This window comes from Pagrus pagrus (genome assembly GCF_965226575.1).
Source record: "Pagrus pagrus genome assembly, chromosome: 16".
Lineage (NCBI taxonomy): Eukaryota > Metazoa > Chordata > Actinopteri > Spariformes > Sparidae > Pagrus > Pagrus pagrus.
In genome coordinates this window covers 28,855,811-28,875,357 of record NC_140200.1, presented here as the reverse complement: position 1 = coordinate 28,875,357, position 19,547 = coordinate 28,855,811, and the positions used below count along the sequence as shown (strand labels likewise).

General features: G+C 40.9%; 1 long non-coding RNA gene across 1 annotated transcript; it reads left to right on the top strand.

Annotated features, from left to right (window-relative positions):
• The first annotated feature begins 5,328 nt into the window (after positions 1-5,328).
• LOC311271285 lies at positions 5,329-9,509 on the top strand. Its single transcript, XR_014624397.1, has 3 exons — positions 5,329-5,560; positions 6,497-6,616; positions 6,720-9,509. It is a non-coding gene; the product is annotated as an uncharacterized lncRNA (long non-coding RNA).
• Positions 9,510-19,547: the final 10,038 nt, after the last annotated feature.

Below are 19,547 nucleotides of genomic sequence, written 5' to 3'. Positions count from 1 at the left end.
TAACATAATGTGGAGTCTGTCTCTGTGTGTGTGTGTGTGTGTGTGTGTGTGTGTGTGTGTGTGTGTGCGCGCGCGCGCACATTTGTGTGAGTGTGCATGTCCTGTGTTTTCAGGCATGAGAACCAAGCCTTATCTGGCCAAATATACTTTTAGAGAACTCATGAGTTGTGAACTAAAAGCCACCTTATGCCTGTTACTGTGCATACAATTAAACTTGTGAACTGATGAACTAATGAATTAATAATAATCAAACGGCTAATGATTTCTGTGTGTGTGTGTGTGTGTGTGTGTGTGTGTGTGTGTGTGTGTGTGTGGCGGTAGAATCGTGTCATAATGCGTGCGCACCTATCAACTGAACGTGTCACACGCGCGTGCTTTGACGCCTGTGCAGCAAGCAGCGCCTGACGTGTAATGTAGTTTCCCCATTGACTTATAATGGTCCCCCGTTCACACGCACGTTCACGCGTATGACTGCTGCACGCCGGTAATCACACGACGCGTAGTGACTACGTGTAACATTCATGCGTTTTTATGCGAACGCACGCATTAACGCTCGCATGAAGATAATTGAACATTTTTGTCACACGCTCACATGTAGGCGGAAATGACGTGCGCAAACTATGTCACGCGTAACAAGATGCTGCGTGCGTATGAAGCAGCGTGCGCACGTCTGTCTGTCACTGTTTGACAAATGTTGTCACGCGTTCACACGCGCGTGCGGTCGCAGTTTCTGATGTGCGACCGGAAGTTGATCTGCACCGTGCGCAACACACCGCGTACTTAGACGCCTCGCGTAGTTGGCCTTTTCATTTTATTGAAGTGTCGTCAACCAGGGGAGGCAGCAGTGAGCCAGACACTGCTGCCAGAATTATAAAAGAAGAATGAGAAGGAGGAGAAGTGTTTTTTTTGTTTTATTTATTTATATATATATATATATATATATATATATATATATATATATATGTGTATGTATAAAAAAACGCTGCTGCTCGAGTCCTCAGTGGGACCAGGACGGTGGATCATTGATAAAAGTGCGTGCTTCCCCCGCCCCTCCCAACAAAAGTCCTGGGAGTGTGTTGCAGCTGTTCAGGTGCACAAACCTAATGCACCTCTCCAGCGGTCCCAGCAGTTCTCAATGAAGTGATTACCTGCGGGGGGCGTGCTTAACTTACAAATGTTTGTCATTGATTTTGTGTCTTATGTGAGAAACAAAGTAAAAGAAACAGCAACAGAACTCTTTCTCTGTCTTCATGGAACAAATGAATCATGTCATGTAAAAGCCTGTGTGTCTGTATATGTCTGTATGTATAACGACCTGGAGAATTCTCATGGTGCGAGGAACTGCTGGTATCAGCTTTGGCATTTTCTCCATTGCTTCCTCAACATCTTGACTTTTCACAAAGAACAGTTTCACTGTTGTGTTTGTCTCAGTCAAGGCCTTGTACGACTCTGCTGCATCTGGGATGTCACGGCCCTTTGCCACCATCATATCAGCTGATCTTTTTAAGGCCCCCCCCACACCATCTGGTGCTCCTTTCCCGTGACTAGCCTCGAAAAAGTTCCAAGAACCAGCCTCGAACCCTCTTCTGTCCAGCTCTGTGGCGAAAAGGAAGAAGTTGCCTCGTTGTTTGTACTGAGTACAGGGGCCATCACTTAAAAAGTGCAGCACAGACACTTGTGGATGTTGGGCCTGAAGGTAATCCAGCACAGGATGTAGGTGTTGCCATATTGCTGGAGGGCCTTTGTGTCTACTGGGGGAGATGGTGCTGAAGCACACAGGCTCTGGGTGTCTGCCAACATACAACACACCAGTATGAAGGGTGGCCTGCTGATGTGAAGCCCCAAAGTGGACCGCCTGAACTTGGGAGCTGTATTTACAGCTGTAGTTTTCTGAAAAGTCAACATGTATCAAAGCCTCTTCCCCTGACATGTTCTTTTTCAGCTCACGGCAGAAGGCATATTGCTGCTTAATGTTAAAGTGATGCTGTTTAAATCGCTTTATGTAGCTGTGGAAGAGCTCCATGAGGTCCTCTTGTGTGCCCTCCACAGATTTCTTAAATGTCACCTTGACAGTTGCCTTTTCTCCCTCTTTCTTTTTATCCATATCCTTCTCTTCTGTTACCCACTGGGTAAAAGATACATTTGCAAGACTGTTATAAGCACTTGAGATGGGGACACTCTTGTACTTGCAGTGGACACACTCTCCATACATACAGCTTTTGTTGGATGAGTTGCAGCACACCATCTCTACCAACTGTTCCAGATTGGCAGTCTCAATAAGTTTCAGCTGACTGAGCTTCACAGCCACAAAGCTCAGATTTTCATGCAATTTACACATGCATATGTCTCGTTCAGAGATTGTTGGATTGACAACCCAAAAAGGGCGAAGATGACAGAAAAGGGAATATGATATTTTTTGTTCTGGATTTTCTGCTAAAAATCTTCTGTGAATATTTTGCAGTGTATCCACCGGGAACCTCTTCTGCATTTTGTGTTTGTTTGGTTCCTGTGGTGATCCTACTGACATCATCTCTTAGATAGAATGCCTTTACTCTTTTTTTGAAGTCATCAGTGAACCTGCTGGTCTTATTTCTTTCAAAATGAAGACTCTCATTATGTTTGAAATGCTTATTTGAAAATCCAAGAGACTCACTGGAAAATTTTGGCAACCTGTATTTTTTTACAATCCTCCCTGTTGTAACTTTCGCAATCAGCTGTCTTTCTCTATCCTTGGTGGCATGTTTGTATTTGTATCTGATGTCTTGAATTAGTGATTGGTGGTAAAGCAATGTCTTTTTGATTTGGGGGTTGACAGGGCAATTTGCAGTTAGCTGATTTACCTTTGACTGTGGTGAATCAGATTGTTTCCTTAAACGTTGGCACCTTTTTTTGTATTTTTCCTTATTTTTTCTTTCTTTTTCGACTTTTTCCTTAAGTTCTTCTATTTGCCTCTTGAGCTTGTTTCTTTCTTTTCTGTCCCTCTTCCGTGCCACCAGACGTTGCCTACAAAAGAAAAAAATGAAGTTGATTTGGGTCTTGAAAATGAGACCTTTTCCCCCTCCTCCCCTCCCTCTTTCTAAAATTCAATTGTGTAATTCTGGCATTTTCTAACACTGTTAACTGCCAATTGCCCTAACCTTGAAGATCCTGGCTGCGGAGACTGCTCTGGGTGATCTCCCTGATCTGGACTGTGTGGAGGAGTGCATAAGTTCTTGAGCGCTACTCTCCTCTCCTTGCTCCTTTTGTAAGCTGCTCTCCACATTTTTCGTTTCTGCCGCTGTTCTCTTTCACTTAGGTCTTTAATTGCTTTCTTTTTCCCTTCCTCTACATTCTTTCTCCATCTCTCACGTTCACTCTGCAGGTATTTCTCGCTTCTTTCTGGATCACTTTTAAGGCGTGCCCGATACTTCCTCTGCCTTTCTGCTGCTGTTGTTGGTGCCATCTTACTCACAACTTAAACATGGAACATAGATTACATTCAGCATGCATGTGGTAAAAGAATGTGTATCAAATATAGTAATAATTAATTTAAATAATTGGATAACTTAACCGAAGTCTTAAAAATCACAACCCCGCTACAATCAAACACGTAACGGGGTTGAGTGTGACGGGGTTGTGATTTTTGCACAAAATGGCCACCGCTGTACATAGTGAATACCAGAGAGCGAGCACATGGCATGCATAAGATTCAGAATTAGCATTTATTCTTGAAATAAAAAAAACTTTTTTCATAAGTAATAGTTTTCTCTCTTTTTTTCATGTGACGGTGTTGAGTCATTGAGTTTGACGACCACAATATCACAAGATAAATGACCAAAACAAAGTAAAAGAAGGGAGCCACTTGCCTGTCTTTGGTGTCCTGTTGTCCAAAAGACTTGAGTGATGTCACTTCCTGGTGTACATGCTCATGTGGATCATACCATTGTTTTCATGGGGGGAGAATCATTTGTGTAATGGGGTTGAGGGGTTACTCAGGTACAGAACTAAATAATGTGATTTTAATGAATAATTATCAATTAATTTTGAAAAAAAATATCACCAACAAATAAGCACAGATAGATGTTTAGGTTTATATCAAAATGTATGGACTTTTTTTTATAGTTTTATTTGGTATATTCTAAGTATACTTTCATTGAAGGCCATGAGGGACATGAGAAAATAGGTGGTGTCAACAAAAAAACAATACAATTTCTCATAAAAAGATACAATTTTATTAATGTTTTTTTACACTGTATTAAAGGAGACATTTCAATTAGAGATGTTCCAATACCATTTTTTCCCTCCCGATACCGTTTCCGATACTTATGCTGTGGGTATCGGCCGATACGAGTACCGATACCGATACCAGTGTGTTATAAAAAATGATATATATCATACTACGCCTGCATGACTGTGATATGATTATCAATGTGGTGAGGCCTGGCTCAGGTTAAACCCTTTGTAAAACATGAATGAATACAGCAAATGAAAGCCATTTATTTTTAAAAAGAATAGTATAAAGCCGAATTCAGCACAGAGCAGACAGGAAGTCAGACACGAAATAATAACATGACATCCGGTTAATTTTCAAAATAAAACACTCCGTTTTGATACAAGCACAAAAACCTCAAATAAGAGACAAATACGCGCTCTTCTTCTAATCCTTCAGTCGGGAACACTTTGTGTTGTTGTGTTTATAACACATACATATAACTGCGGTCGTGTGTGATTATGTAATCATCGCGGGAATTCCTCGGTTTCGTAACTCCAGCTGATCGGCGGAGCTGCGCTGTGGCGGACTCAAAACACAGCTGGTGGGGGTTGCCGGACGAGGACGACGGAGCCAAACCGTCGGAGCCGTAACGCAGCGGACACGTATCCGGTAGAATCTCAGAGCTAACGGAGCTAGGCTAATAAATTACGTGGTATCGGATCGGTGCCTGGACTCCAGTACTCGCCGATACCGATGCCGGCATTTTCGGCAGTATCGGAGGCATTTCCGATACTGGCATCGGAATCGGAACAACTCTAATTTCAATGTATATGTAAAGTTGTTAAAATATAGATTTTTGTGACCCAGTAGATAAAATACACCTAAAGAGGAAACGGGGACTCAAAATGCACCATTTTCATGGAATGATGATCAACCAGATGTGGAGCAAAATCAATGTTCTGTAATTCTAAACAGACAGTGGCAAGTCTACGCTCTGTCAGAGGCGGAGCTAGAGGGGAGGCCGGGGTAGCACTGGACCCCCCTGAAATCTGATTGGACCCCCCAGGTGCCCCCCCAGATGATTGACATATCACGCACCGCACGTCTTGTCGAAAGGAGCCAGTTGCATTTTGAAATCAGTGATGCCTATTGACTGCTAAGTCCCTCCTGTACAGTAGTTGGCGCTATGTACCACAAAGAGTTGTAATCCACATTTATTAGGAGAAGAAGAAGAATCGCCACAGAAGAAGAGGAAGATTTGAACTACAGGACCGTTGCTGGAGTGCCTTGAGCCAGATTTGAACGAGAAGAGAAGAGAAAAGAAGAAGGATAAATAGCCTTCATGGACAGTGAAATCCTCAATCTAAAGTAAGTTTTACGGTGGTGTCCTAATGAGTCGCTGTTTAAAATCACTTTTGTGTTCAGATAGGAGATCGTTTTGCTAGAAGCCACGGGTATAAAGCTAACGTTAACATTAAGTTACATCTCATGGCGTCTACAGCCGCTCCACATTAACGTCTAACGTTACATTTAAATCGGGTCGCTGCTTAGGATACATTTACATATTTCTCCGTGATTTTAGAGGAATGAAACTAGCAGACAATCAGCCAGCTAGCTGTTTTATGCTCTGTTGGCTCAAATGAAATGTAACGTGAAGGGCGGTGGGGGGCTATAGGGTAACGGGGGTTTATCCTTCACGTCTTGCCCTTTATTATGTCTCTATGCTGTTGTTGGTATACTTATATGTTTGTATATATATAAATATATAAAACTGAAAATAAAATATATTAAAAATGTAACGTGAAGATGGTAGCCAGCCTGTCAACTATCTGAAAAGTTTGAATATTAAACTTACATCTACAGTGGTCTATTTCTCCTGACATTTTTAGGCCTGAAGTGGGGATTTAATAACATTGTGCAATTATCAGTGATGCTAGGAGTAACAAGACTGGCTAATTTTTTCATAGGGTCAGTTGAGAATGAAAAGACAGGGGGACAAGATATATGACTTCTTTTTAAAGAGAAGCAAGTCAGGCAAAGATGAGGCAGACATACAGACAGAACTCAGCTCTGCCATCAGCAGTCCTGGCAGCTCCCATCCTGGGACTAGTCAGGAGAGAGAATGTGAGGCACAATACAGCCCATCATCACCAGGTCAGAGCATCTACAGAAGCAGTCACAATCACATGCTCAGTTCAGTAATTTTAAGTTTAGTTTTAGATATTTTGAAATGTTGGTTACTGATGTGTGTTGTTTTTTCAATGGTGGTTGCATTTTTAATAATAATAATTTTATACAATGTAGTTCCATCGAAGGAGGACACAGAGGCCTCTGATTCTGAGGAGGATGTTGGTGAGCCAGAAGGACCAGACCCAGAGCCAGCTGTGTCCAGCACTGCTTTTGCTTGTCCAAGAGGACCCAGTGGTAGGTCTACTTACCTGAAACTTACTAGTTAGCTGCAGTTATCATCTAATAATCTTCTGGATCCCTTAACTGTGTTTCCATGACCATTTTATTTGTATTCCAGATATTTCAAGATGCAAAGAGGAGGGTCCAGTTCAACCGTGTCTGACACAATTCCCTAGAACTCAGCATGGATCAAGGAAGAGAGCATTCTGCAGTGCCTGGTACAGAGCCAATTCTTGGCTCGAATACTCAATCCTTAAAGACTCCTCCTACTGCTTTGCGTGTAGACATTTTTCCCTGCCTAATACACCAGACTCTGCCTTTGCCTCAGAGTCAGGCTTCTCCAATTGGAAAAAGGCGTTGTCAAAGGAGGCTGGGTTTAAACTCCACTCAAAATCAGAGATGCATGTCAATGCAATGTATGCATGGAATCAGTGTAAAAAAGCTACTGAGATGAACACAAGCATGTTAAACTCTTTGAACATGAACCGACAAAAAAAAGTGGAAGAAAATCAACATTATGTGAAAACAATAGCAAATGTGCTTCTTTTGACTGCAACGCAAAATATAGCACAGAGGGGCCATCGAGAGTCCTCAGACTCTCAGAATAAGGGGAACTTTTTGGCCATACTAGATGAGATAGCGAAGCATGACCAATTTATTGAAAAAAGGCTGGATGCATGTGGGAATGCTAAGTACACAAGTCACCAAATCCAAAATGAAATTCTTCAGGACTTAGCTGAGATGGTACAGAGTGAAATCATAAAAGAGGTGAAAGAAAATGAAGTGTTCAGTGTCATTGCAGATGAAACAAAAGACTTGCAAAAAAAGGAACAAATGTCTTTGGTTGTACGGTATTATTACAATGGTGCCATCCACGAAAGCTTCCTATCCTTCCAGGCAGCTGAAAGCCTTGATGCAGCAGGTCTCAGTAAAATGATCGTCAGTAGTCTAGAGAGACATGGTCTGGACTACAGAAATAACCTTGTGGGACAAGGGTACGACGGTGCATCCGTCATGAGCGGGAAACATTCTGGAGTATCTGCAAGAATTCAAAGCAATGCCAGATTTGCATTTTACGTTCACTGTAATGCGCATTGCTTGAATTTAGTTCTTGTTGATGCTACAAAAGCAGTGCCTGAGGTTGTTGACTTTTTTGCACTTCTGCAGCAGCTGTATAACTTTGTGTCTGGCTCTTATGTGCATCTGAAGTGGCTTGCTGTCCAGAAAGAGCTGTATCCATTGCAGCAGCCCAGGGAGCTACAGGCACTTACAGACACAAGGTGGGCATGCAGATACACAGCATGCCGTAATCTGAGGGACAGACTTCCAGCAGTTCTGAGACTGTTGCAGGATCTTGCACTTGAAAGACGTGGAGAAAGATCAGTGGAGGCCAGGGGTCTTCTTTCTCAGATAGACTTACAGTTCATAGGGCTTTTGGTAACCTTTTGTAAAGTGCTTGGTGATGCCAAATGTCTTTCTGACATGCTCCAGTCCAGCACTCTTGATCTAGCAAGGGCTGTTGATCTCGTAGATGCACTTACAGACACTTTCCAGGACTACAGAACTGAGAATCACTTTGATGAACTATGGAAAGAGGTTGAAGAGCTTGCTGAGCAGTGCAAAATCGGTGTACAAACACACTCTCAAAGACATCCTAGAATAAGCTCAAGATTTCTTGACTCACTGGTGATGAGCACGGTAGGACAGAGAAACTGTGATGATGAGGGCTTCCCCAGATCACTCTTTTATAAGGTGATTGACTGTCTCATAACTGAGCTGAAGAGGCGTTTTTCAAAGAAAAGTTGTGAGATCATGCAAGGTGTGCAGTCTCTGAACCCAAAGAGTGCAACTTTCTTAAATGAGGAGCCTCTGTTTGCGTTTGCACAGACCTTTGAGTCAGACCTCAGTGACCTCAAACATGAGGTTCACCAAACCAAGCGACTTCTTGACAGGAGAGTGAAAAGTGGATTAGACAGACCATCTACTTTGCTTGACTTTATTGTGTTTCTTGAACCTTACAAAGAGGTTTTCCATGAGATATTCAGACTTTGCAAGATTGCTGTTGTTAGTCCAGTCAGTACTGCTTCCTGTGAGAGAAGCTTCTCTGCTTTAAAACTCATTAAAACTCACCTCAGGACAACAATGGCTGATGACAGGTTAAGTCACCTTGGAACTCTCAGTATCGAGTCAAGGAGGGCACGTGCCCTTAACATGGATGACTTTGTGAAGCATTTTGCGACTTCTCACCACAACCGGAGGATTATGCTTTTCTGAACCTGCATACGGTAGTTTGGCACTTATATAGTGTCTCTGGTCATGACTAAGCTCTTCACTATGTTCTACTTAGACCAAGGTTAGTTTGGCTGTCAGACGGTACCCCTGGTCATAGTTAAAACCTGCACTATGTTCAAATTATACTCTTCACTATGTTCTACTTAGACCAAGGTTAGTTTGGCTGTCAGACGGTACCCCTGGTCATAGTTAAGTGTGTGTGTGTGTGTGTGTGTGAGTACCAGAGAGAGAGAGAGCATTTTCACCATTTTTGTAAAAATGATGTCATTATTGAAAAAATGTTGCCAAGTTGTGTTTTACATTTTGTACATTGTTAATAAACTGCAAAGTATACTCTTCACTATGTTCTACTTAGACCAAGGTTAGTTTGGCTGTCAGACAGTACCCCTGGTCATAGTTAAAACCTTCACTATGTTCAAATGTTCAAAAATGGTGTCAAATTGTTTGATATATTGATGCCTTTTTTGTGTGTGTGTGTGTGTGTGTGTGTGTGTGTGTGAGTAACTGTGTGTGAGTACCAGAGAGAGAGAGCATTTTTGTAAAAATGTCATTATTGAAAAATTGTTGCCAAGTTGTGTTTTACATTTTGTACATTGTTAATAAACAGCAAATTATACACACAAATCTAATCTCCTGGTGCTTAGTATGTACATTTCAACATTAAGAGACTCAGATTGCAATTCATTGGTCAAGAAACAAATTGATTGTCATAGTCTGTGGACCCCCTGAAATAGCCTTGGCCACCCCCTGGCCACCCCAAGGATAAAAGTCTAGCTCCGCCACTGCGCTCTGTAGTTTTACATCCAGTCCTAAGACACAGTCACAGTATTGTCTCCATCAATCTGGGAACCACTAACAAAGTGGTGAATGCTGTTTATTGATTTCACCTCAGCATTCCATACAATGTCACCCATGAAACTCTCAACTGGATATTGGACTTTCTCACAAGCAGACACCAGACAGTTAAGATTGGCAGTCACACCTCCTCTACTTTAATGCTCAACACTGGATCCCCCCAGAGCTGTGTACTCAGCCCCCTCCAGTTCACACTGTACACCCATGACTGCACTCCCAGACACCAAGAGAACTCTATTGCTTATATGGGAAAAAATCAACAGTCTTGTGGTAGACAGAAAACCATTTACTGTTCAATGTCAGCAAAACCAAGGAGCTGATTGTTGATTTAAGAAAAAAGTCTACATCAGTGAAGGTGAGGTGGCAGAACTTTTTCTTTTTAAAACATTAGCACTTTATAGTAACCATCATAATAAATGGTAAATTTAGAATTAACTAGAAAAATTGTATTTCCTGCGAAAATACAGTGTGAATGCTGATTGCTGAAGTGATTTCGCAAAATCTGCTGAATGTGCTGGAAAACACTTGCCTAATGCATAAAACTATGAGAATGAATAGTCAAGAATTTGCAGGAAAAGCTGATTTTTTCCAAAGCTGAAAAGGCAGAAAGGCTGAAAAGTAATAGGTTGAAAGAGCTTAAAAAGCTGAACATTTTGATAGTTGAACAGTTTCTATAGCTGAACATAAAGCTGAATATTTGAAAAGGCTGAAAAGGCAGAAAAGCTGAAAAGTAATAAACTGAAAGAAGTTAAAAAGCTGAACATTTTGATAGCTGAACAGTTTCCCCAGCTGAACATCAAGCTTGATATTTTGATAGCTGAACAGTTTTCTAGCTGAACATGAAGCTGAATACTTGAAGAAGCTGAAAAGGAGGCAGAAAGCTGAATATTTGAAAAGGATGAAAAGGTTGAAAAGCTGAAAAGTACAAGGTTGAAAGAGCTTAAAAAGCTGAAGATTTTGATAGTTGAATGGTTTCTATAGCTGAACATACAGCTGAATATTTGAAAAAGGTTGAAAAGCTGAAAGTAATAGGCTGACAGAGCTTAAAAAGCTGAACAGTTTGACAGCCAAACAGTTTCTGTAGCTGCACATATGCTGGAGCAGTAGCAGAACCAAAGCTGAAAATGTCCCCATAAGAATGAATGGGAAAACACCTCCCAAACACCTGCAGGTTTAGAAAAAAGTGTAATGGTTATGGCCAAAATATGTATACAGTGAGTAACAGGAAACATTGCTGAACCATGTGATGTATTTTTTATTTCTGTAGAGTGAAAAATGAGGGCACAAGAGCGAGAGACAAAACCGGTACCGTCTGCTCCACTCCAGAGATTTTAACACTGCGGCTTATGGGGGAGTTGCTGGAGTTCTTGTCACTCTAGGGCTTCTACAGTCAAAAGTATAAGTCGCACATCTGAAAAAAATCAAGCTGAAGAGAGTTTTTTCTAAAGTTTTTGCAGCTGCTCTCCACTCTAGCGATGATGTCACCCACTCTAGCTCAGGCAATACACACCCATTATAAACCCAGAAGAGGAGCTAAAAATCCTTCAAACTAAAACGGTGATAATTTCGAAACCATAAAAGATTTTAAAACTTTGAAATACGAGTTCAATTGTTCAAGGTCTTGTGAATAGTTTAAAGTTGGAATGGTGTCTCTAGCTCAAAGTATGAGGGAGCAGAAGAGGTTGAAAGTGAATGAGTTTTGAAGAGGATTTGAAGATTTTCCCATTTGCTTCCATATTAATTTTTTTTTTGAAAAAGTTGAAAAGCTGAAAAGTACAAGGCTGAAAGAGCTTAAAAAGCTGAACATTTTGATAGTTGAACGGTTTCTATAGCTGAACGTATGCTGAAGTAGTAGCAGAGCGAAATTTGAGAAATTCCCCATAAGGATGAATGGGGAAAATTTTGCAGAAAAAGCTGAATATTTCAAAAAGTATGAAAGATAGAAAAACAAAAAGTAATAGCAGTAATGTCCTTAACGAGCTGAACATTTTGATAGTTGAATGGTTTCTGTAGCACAAAATTTGTAGGAGGAGAAACGTGCTGAAAAACGTACGGAAGAAGAATAATACAAAATTCCAGAAGAACAATAGTGTGAATGTTGTGTCAGCATTCACACTAATTAAACTTTAGTGAAGTTATTTCACTGTTATCAAAGAATTAAATGCTTTATAAACCATTAAGCAAATGTTTATTGTTTATTGCAACTGATGTTTATAATGTTTAAAAATACTTAATAAATACTGTGGAGTTCATATATAAACATTATTTGGATGGCGGTTATAAAGTCACTCCTGATGGTCATAAACTTTTACTATGCGTAATAAAGGCTATATAAAGCATTTTGTTTGTTTGCAGTGAAATAATGATTAACTAAAGTTTGATTAACTATAACTTTACCATTCATTAACATTATTATAAAAAAGGTAGAAGTTGTCAACAAGAGATCTGAATGAGCTTTATGACTCTACAACTGTCACCCAATCAGACAAAATTGCAATCACAACCTTGAACATGGTTTGAAATCATCATCATCATCATCATCAACAATTAACCTCAGAACTCTCACTGCTCTGCTAATGAGAGAGTGTAAGCAATCTGATTTGTCATCATCAGTGTGCCTCACCACTGTCACCCCCACTCCCACCACCACTATGGCAGCACACACCAGGCTGATTGTGTGCCACCTTCCCCAACCCCTCCTCTGAAGCAGGTGCAGCTACAACAGCAGACACTCTAGAGGGCAGTGTTACTCTCAGTTTAAAGCAGAGGAACAAGCTGTGGTGTCTCCTTGAGGGCTTCCATGTGAGGAGGAAGGAGGCTCTCTTCCTCTTTTGTTTCCCAGTTGCTGCAGGATGGGACCCTTGCCAGCCTCCCTCTGAAATGCAAAAACTGTGGCAGAGCAGAGCAGACAGATCCCAAAGCTGTATTTCTGACATGGCTCTAGTTTCATGATTCATTTTTTCCATCATTGTGCAACACAAGCTTCTAAAAGAGATGTCTGCTTGTAAGTCTCTATGGGCGCGTTCACACCAGCCTTGTTTAGTCCGGTTAAACCGAACCCTGGAGCGTTTGCCCCATGGTGCGGTTCGTTTGGGTCGGTGTGAACGCTGGCCTCGAACTCTGGTGCGGACCAAACAACAGCACCCTGGTCCGTCTCGTAGAGGTGGTCTCTGTCCGCTATCAAGCGAACTCCAGAGCGGATTATTTCTGGTGTGAACCACATCCGCACCAATAACAAGAAGCGCACCGTTTTACGCGTCATTTCCAGTTATTCATTCATTCATTCATTCATTCATTCATTCAAGAAGATGCATGGATTCTATAAACAAGAGCTGCTTTTATGATGAGCCAACTTTGTGATTTTTATACATTTGTGATTGTCTGCTTACCTCACTGGTCCTGCTTGTGTAGAAACTTTGAGTTTAGGAGAAAGGGCGGATATTCCACTTCACTGTTGGCGGGGACAATACACAGAAAACATTGTCAGGAGAAATTCCTGAAAGGGGCACTAAAGCAAAAGCACCGTTATACTAAATGTATATAGAGGAAATCTGGGGGATTCTGCGATGTCTGGAGAACAATATTGGTGTACAATAGATTTTAAAGGTCTTCAGGGGTGTATTTGAGAGGACTGTCAAGACCCTACATGAGGGTAATTATCTGTTATTTGTTTTTTATCAGGATTCTTGAGAATTTGTAAAAGAATGATTCTAGACTTTGGGATCCTGCCTGATAATAACCATAAAGGTGTATCTTAGATCCAGTGTGAGAGCTGGGTTGCATTTATCTGGATTGAGATGTGGAGGATTTGTAAAAGCCAACATTTAATTTTTAAATGGTTATCATCCAGTTGATACAGTCGATACAATGCAAAAATATGTACATTGTAAAAGAAAAAATCATAAAACAAAACGGTAAAAAGTCTGGCAGCAAAATTGCCAAACACTTGCTGTCAAATTACAGTAAAAAAACATTAGTTATCCTTCAGAGAATATTTTTTAAAATACAGATATTTACTGTATATATTGTCTGTGTTTTTACAGTCCAACTGATGTAGAATGAAAGAAAAATCTCATTATAAAACGTCTCTAGCATGTTAAACAAAAAAATATTGCAGAAATGCCTCTAAATGACCCAATTTAAACGAAGACCGTTGTATTCTATGGTAAATTCACTTTTGTTAAATTATATTCAAATTACCCTCTTTAAAAGTACATTAATAGTAACTTGACAGCTTTAGGCTTTTATTGTGTGAAATTATCCAATCTATTTACAGTAAATCACTGTTAAATGTTGGTTTTATACTGCATAAAAAAAATAAGATGATGTGACAATACCTTACAGAAACATAATTTTACTTTATATAAGCATTATTTGACGGTAATTAAAAGCAATTATCCAATGTATCTACATACTTTTCCCATTAACGTATGAGGTATCCTTTATATAAACATTATTTGATTGTAAATAGAAAGCAACTATCCAGTATATCTAAATACTTTTCCCATTGAAGTATGAAGTTTAGTTTATATAAACATTACTTGACAGTAAATATAAGCAACTCTCAAATGTCTTTACAGGCTTTTCCCATTTATGTATGAGGTTTACTTTATATAAACATTATTTGATCGTAAACAGAAAACAGAAAACACAACAACGAAACAGAAAACACAACAACAAATCAGAAAACACAACAACAAAACAGAAAACACAACGGCAAATCAGAAAACACAACAACAAATCAGAAAACACAACAACAAAACAGAAAACACAACAACAAATCAGAAAACACAACGGCAAATCAGAAAACACAACAACAAATCAGAAAACACAACGGCAAATCAGAAAACACAACAACAAATCAGAAAACACAACAGCAAAACAGAAAACACAACAACAAATCAGAAAACACAACAACAAAACAGAAAACACAACGGCAAATCAGAAAACACAACAACAAATCAGAAAACACAACAGCAAAACAGAAAACACAACGGCAAATCAGAAAACACAACAACAAAACAGAAAACACAACAACAAATCAGAAAACACAACGGCAAATCAGAAAACACAACAACAAATCAAAAAACACAACAACAAATCAGAAAACACAACAACAAATCAAAAAACACAACAACAAAACAGAAAACACAACAACAAATCAGAAAACACAACAACAAATCAGAAAGCACAACGGCAAAACAGAAAGCACAACAACAAATCAAAAAACACAGCAACAAATCAGAAAACACAACAACAAATCAGAAAACACAACGGCAAAACAGAAAACACAACGGCAAATCAGAAAACACAACAACAAATCAGAAAACACAACGGCAAATCAGAAAACACAACGGCAAATCAGAAAACACAACAACAAATCAGAAAACACAACGACATTAACCAAACCGGAAAAGGTAGGTACCCTCGGGCGACATGAATCGTCGCTGATTGGTCCGTCCTTTGAACCGGAAGGACAGGGTTTACATGTTTTCAAAACAAGAGCGCTGCCAGTGACGACATACACGCTGCTATTAATGAATACTTTGATGCAGGACATGTATATGGGTCCGTGTATCATCTGATCATGCAATTATATTTAGTGTGGCTTTGATGACGAGACCAAATCACCGCAACGTCCAGCCCTCCTGGCCGAGACTCAGTGAACTTTCCCCCCAGAAAACAGCCTCTCTCCCCGCTAGTGAAATAGTCAGACAGTGTCCTGTTGACTGATGCTGATTATGTAATATGTAGGCTAATTTAGACTGAAAAACGTAACTTTGTCACTTTCCAGGATGTTTGGTGGGTCGGGATCTCAATCACAACACATTATAACAGCATCCATATGATTATAAACAGTCAGCGGGTACATGTTCACCGGGAAACACCTTGAAATTGTGTGAATTAGCCTATACTCTGGTTCGTCTTTTACGCCGGAGCTGCTTGGTTCTGTGTGAGCAACCAACGGCGGAGAATTGGCGAACCGCTGCGGCGATAATGCGGCGTCTCTGTGTGATTTCAGAGCTTCCCCGCTGGACACCCATTTCTCGCAGCTTCTCTAAGATCTCATGATACATCACTCCATTCATAAACATGTCATTAATTAGAGACATGTATGGCTGGAGTGAGGCCATTAGAACGTGGGACTCCAGTAGTCTACTGGGACTGGACCATAGACTGTACACAGTCAATGGACTGGACCGTGGGACGCTCAGACCGGTGTGTTGTTCCTCACCATGGATACCGAGCGAGTCCCTACACATTGCGCATGTGCAAAGCGATGTCACACAGCAGAAATGTACCGTGGGAAATGGTATAACAATAACGGAAAATGTAAATTAGATTTATTATTTCGTTTCGGTTTCCTTGTTGATTATATTTTCCATTTTGGGCTGAAAATAGGAAAACAAACACCAGTTTTCAATGTTTGGTGCATACAGAAACACAGAAAAACGGAATATTGACTCGTATTTTCGTTTTTCGTTTGCCACACTAAATATAATTGCATGATCAGATGATACACGGACCCAAATACATGTCCTGCATCAAAGTATTCATTAATAGCAGCGTGTATGTCGTCACTGGCAGCGCTCTTGTTTTGAAAACAAACCCTGTCCTTCAGGTTCAAAGGACGGACCAGTCCAATCACTACGATTCATGTCGCCCGAGGGTACCTACCTTTTCCGGTTTGGTTAATGTCGTTGTGTTTTCTGTTTTGTTGTTGTGTTTTCTGTTTTGTTGTTGTGTTTTCTGATTTGTTGTTGTGTTTTCTGATTTGCCATTGTGTTTTCTGATTTGCCGTTGTGTTTTCTGATTTGCCGTTGTGTTTTCTGATTTGTTGTGTTTTCTGATTTGCTGTTGTGTTTTCTGTTTTGCCGTTGTGTTTTCTGATTTGTTGTTGTGTTTTCTGATTTGCTGTTGTGATTTCTGTTTTGTTGTTGTGTTTTCTGATTTGTTGTTGTGTTTTCTGATTTGCTGTTGTGTTTTCTGTTTTGCCGTTGTGTTTTCTGATTTGTTGTTGTGTTTTCTGATTTGTTGTGCTTTCTGATTTGTTGTTGTGTTTTCTGTTTTGCCGTTGTGTTTTCTGTTTTGCCGTTGTGTTTTCTGATTTGCCGTTGTGTTTTCTGATTTGCCGTTGTGTTTTGCACTTCAGGGCCACCGTAGGTGTGTGTATCTGGTATTGTATTCTACCCTTTGTTCTAAAAGCACAATCACATTGCCTCAATGGGCTTTACAATCTGTACAGTGAACGACATCCTCTGTCCTTAGACCCTCGATTCAAGTAAGGGAAAAATTTCCATGTTTAGGAAAGAAAAACCCTTTTGGGGGGGGGGGATGGAAGAAACCTCAGGAAGAGCTACAGAGGAGGGATCCCTCTCCCAGGACAGACAGACATGCAATAGATGTTGCATGTACAGAAAAGAACAACAAAATAATAGTTTCCAAGTTGCATTGACAGAATATCTGATACAAATTATAATATATGTAAAGTGTGTGGATCCAGGAGACGACTGAGCAGGACGAGGCATCGCCAAGTGGTGCCCGAGCCACACAACCTTCTGTCCAGTAAAACAGAGGAGATCAGAGTGGCATCAAGCCCAGGGTATGAAACACAAACACAGTAGAAAAATACTTAAGGTGTCATTTCCTACTAACTTTTGGGTGCCCATTCTGTTTCTGATACCTTTGAAATCACCAGAATTCAAGAAAATGCATTTAGATCAATATGGAGGTCAAATTATGCAGACATAGGGAGGTGAACGGTGCAAAAAGGTTGTTTATTTCCAAAATAATAACAGTAATGATGATTTTGATAATGATGATGACAATAAGAATGCCAATAATAATTATTATTATTATAATTAACTGATTTAATATTTAACTTTTTAATAATTCATTTTTTAACTGATTTATATAGCACCTTTCATAGAACACAAGGTTGCTTTACAAAACAAAAAATCATCAAGGGACGGATAAGTGGCTAACAGACAACACCACGGTCCTTTCATGTCAGGATCACATAATGCAATGATCAGAGCATCTTAACAGTCCCCAGAACAAAAACAGAGATCTGTACATTTAAGTGCAGCTTTGACACATGAGCACCGTCCAGTGCACCCTTTCTGGCAGTTACAGCGGATCAGCTCATGGCAAGACTTTGCTGCTTCAGGGAGAGTGGTCCAGAGTGGCTGCCACCCAGTGGTTTCCTTTGTCCAGCCCCAGTCAGATGGCTCTGGCATCTCTGGATCCAGGGACAGTGACTGGTTCCAAATGTTGGCCTGAAAGCAAGTACGCTTGATGTGCTGTTTGAGGGCAGCCTGGGTTGGAGGGATGTTTTCTAAACTCCTGGACTTCTGGGAGAAAAGCTGTTTCCTGGCATCATTCACTTCCATGCTCTCACTGGTTCGGTCATACATGAGCACCACAAATCGTTCCAGCAGTAACATGGAATCTTCACTGACCTCACTTGGCATGCACAGGATTTCCTGGAAAGCATCACTGACCTCTGGGAAAGACTTCCATGTCTCCCAGGCAGTCTTCTTTCCACAGCCAGCAAATGCAGACACGGTGTCACATCCAGTGAAAGCATGAAAGACAGGGAGAGTCAGGCACTTGATAGGAGTCATTGTTGCAACCATTTCATGAATAGCGATGAACCGGAAACTCGACCCAACACCAAAGGAAACCCACAGTTCATCAGGAGCTATTTTGCTAAAAGAAGCCACTGCCAACACCACCACATCCGTATCAACGGTAGGTATGGTCACCTTCTTACAACCTTTCTGCACAGCATCTGCCACATGCAGAAGTAGCCGAGTGTCAGCCTCTTCTTGCGAACATGGGGCAAGGCGGGCCACACATGAGTCAGCAGGAGAGCAGAGGACTCCAGTTCCATCTGTTGTATACAGTTCCTTGCCCTGTGCTACAGGCAGATTAACGGTTTCTCGGGCCAGGAAGGAAAACAACTCTGTTTTGTTTTCATCACATCGAAGGAAGTCTTTCCAGTGCTTGGGCATCACAGTAAGGGGAGACATTCTTTTCCTCATGCCGTTTCCCCTCTTTTGTCTTGTTGAGGCTTTCAGGCTGGCAGATAGGTATACATCCCAGACAAGGTCAACACGGGTGCCTACCTCTAGTTGAGCAGAGATGTATGGTACAAACACTGTTTCTCCATACTCTTGAAATGTTCTTGATGTATTTAGATTCAGCATTTGAACCACAGCTGCACCATCTAGAATTACTGCATCAGTCTCAGCAGTGAAGCAGATCTGCTTTAACCCCGAACCGAAGTTTTCCTCCACTTGACAGAGCTGGAGGTGCTGGCTGGTTTTCATGGGAAAAGAAATGGTTGATGTCTCCATCTCGTGTTTGACATGAGATGTACAGCCTTGAAAAAAGGCCACAGTCACTCTTCAGTGCGGCAAGTTGTGCCTTCTCTTTTGATTTGACCTTGACAGGTGGCCTGCTGAACAGTGGCAACTTATTCTTTGGAAGAGGATGTGTGATAGGTGTCGTACACCTTTCCAGCCTTTGGGTCACAAACTCGGTGTACTGCTCCTCACCAAGGGTATCAATCCTTCTTACAGTTTCAGCAACTTGGGTATCAACGATGTCTCTAGTGTCAATTACTAAAAGATCTTGGCTGTGTTCTAGAAATGGATTCCCCATCTCTTCCAGCACTGTGACGAGTGCCTTAACCTCCTTCAGGAATGCTGTTTGCACTCCAGGTTGCTGGTCATGGTGTCTTGAGTCACTGGGTCCATGCTGTTGGTTTGTTGCCTGTTCTTCAAACTCTTTA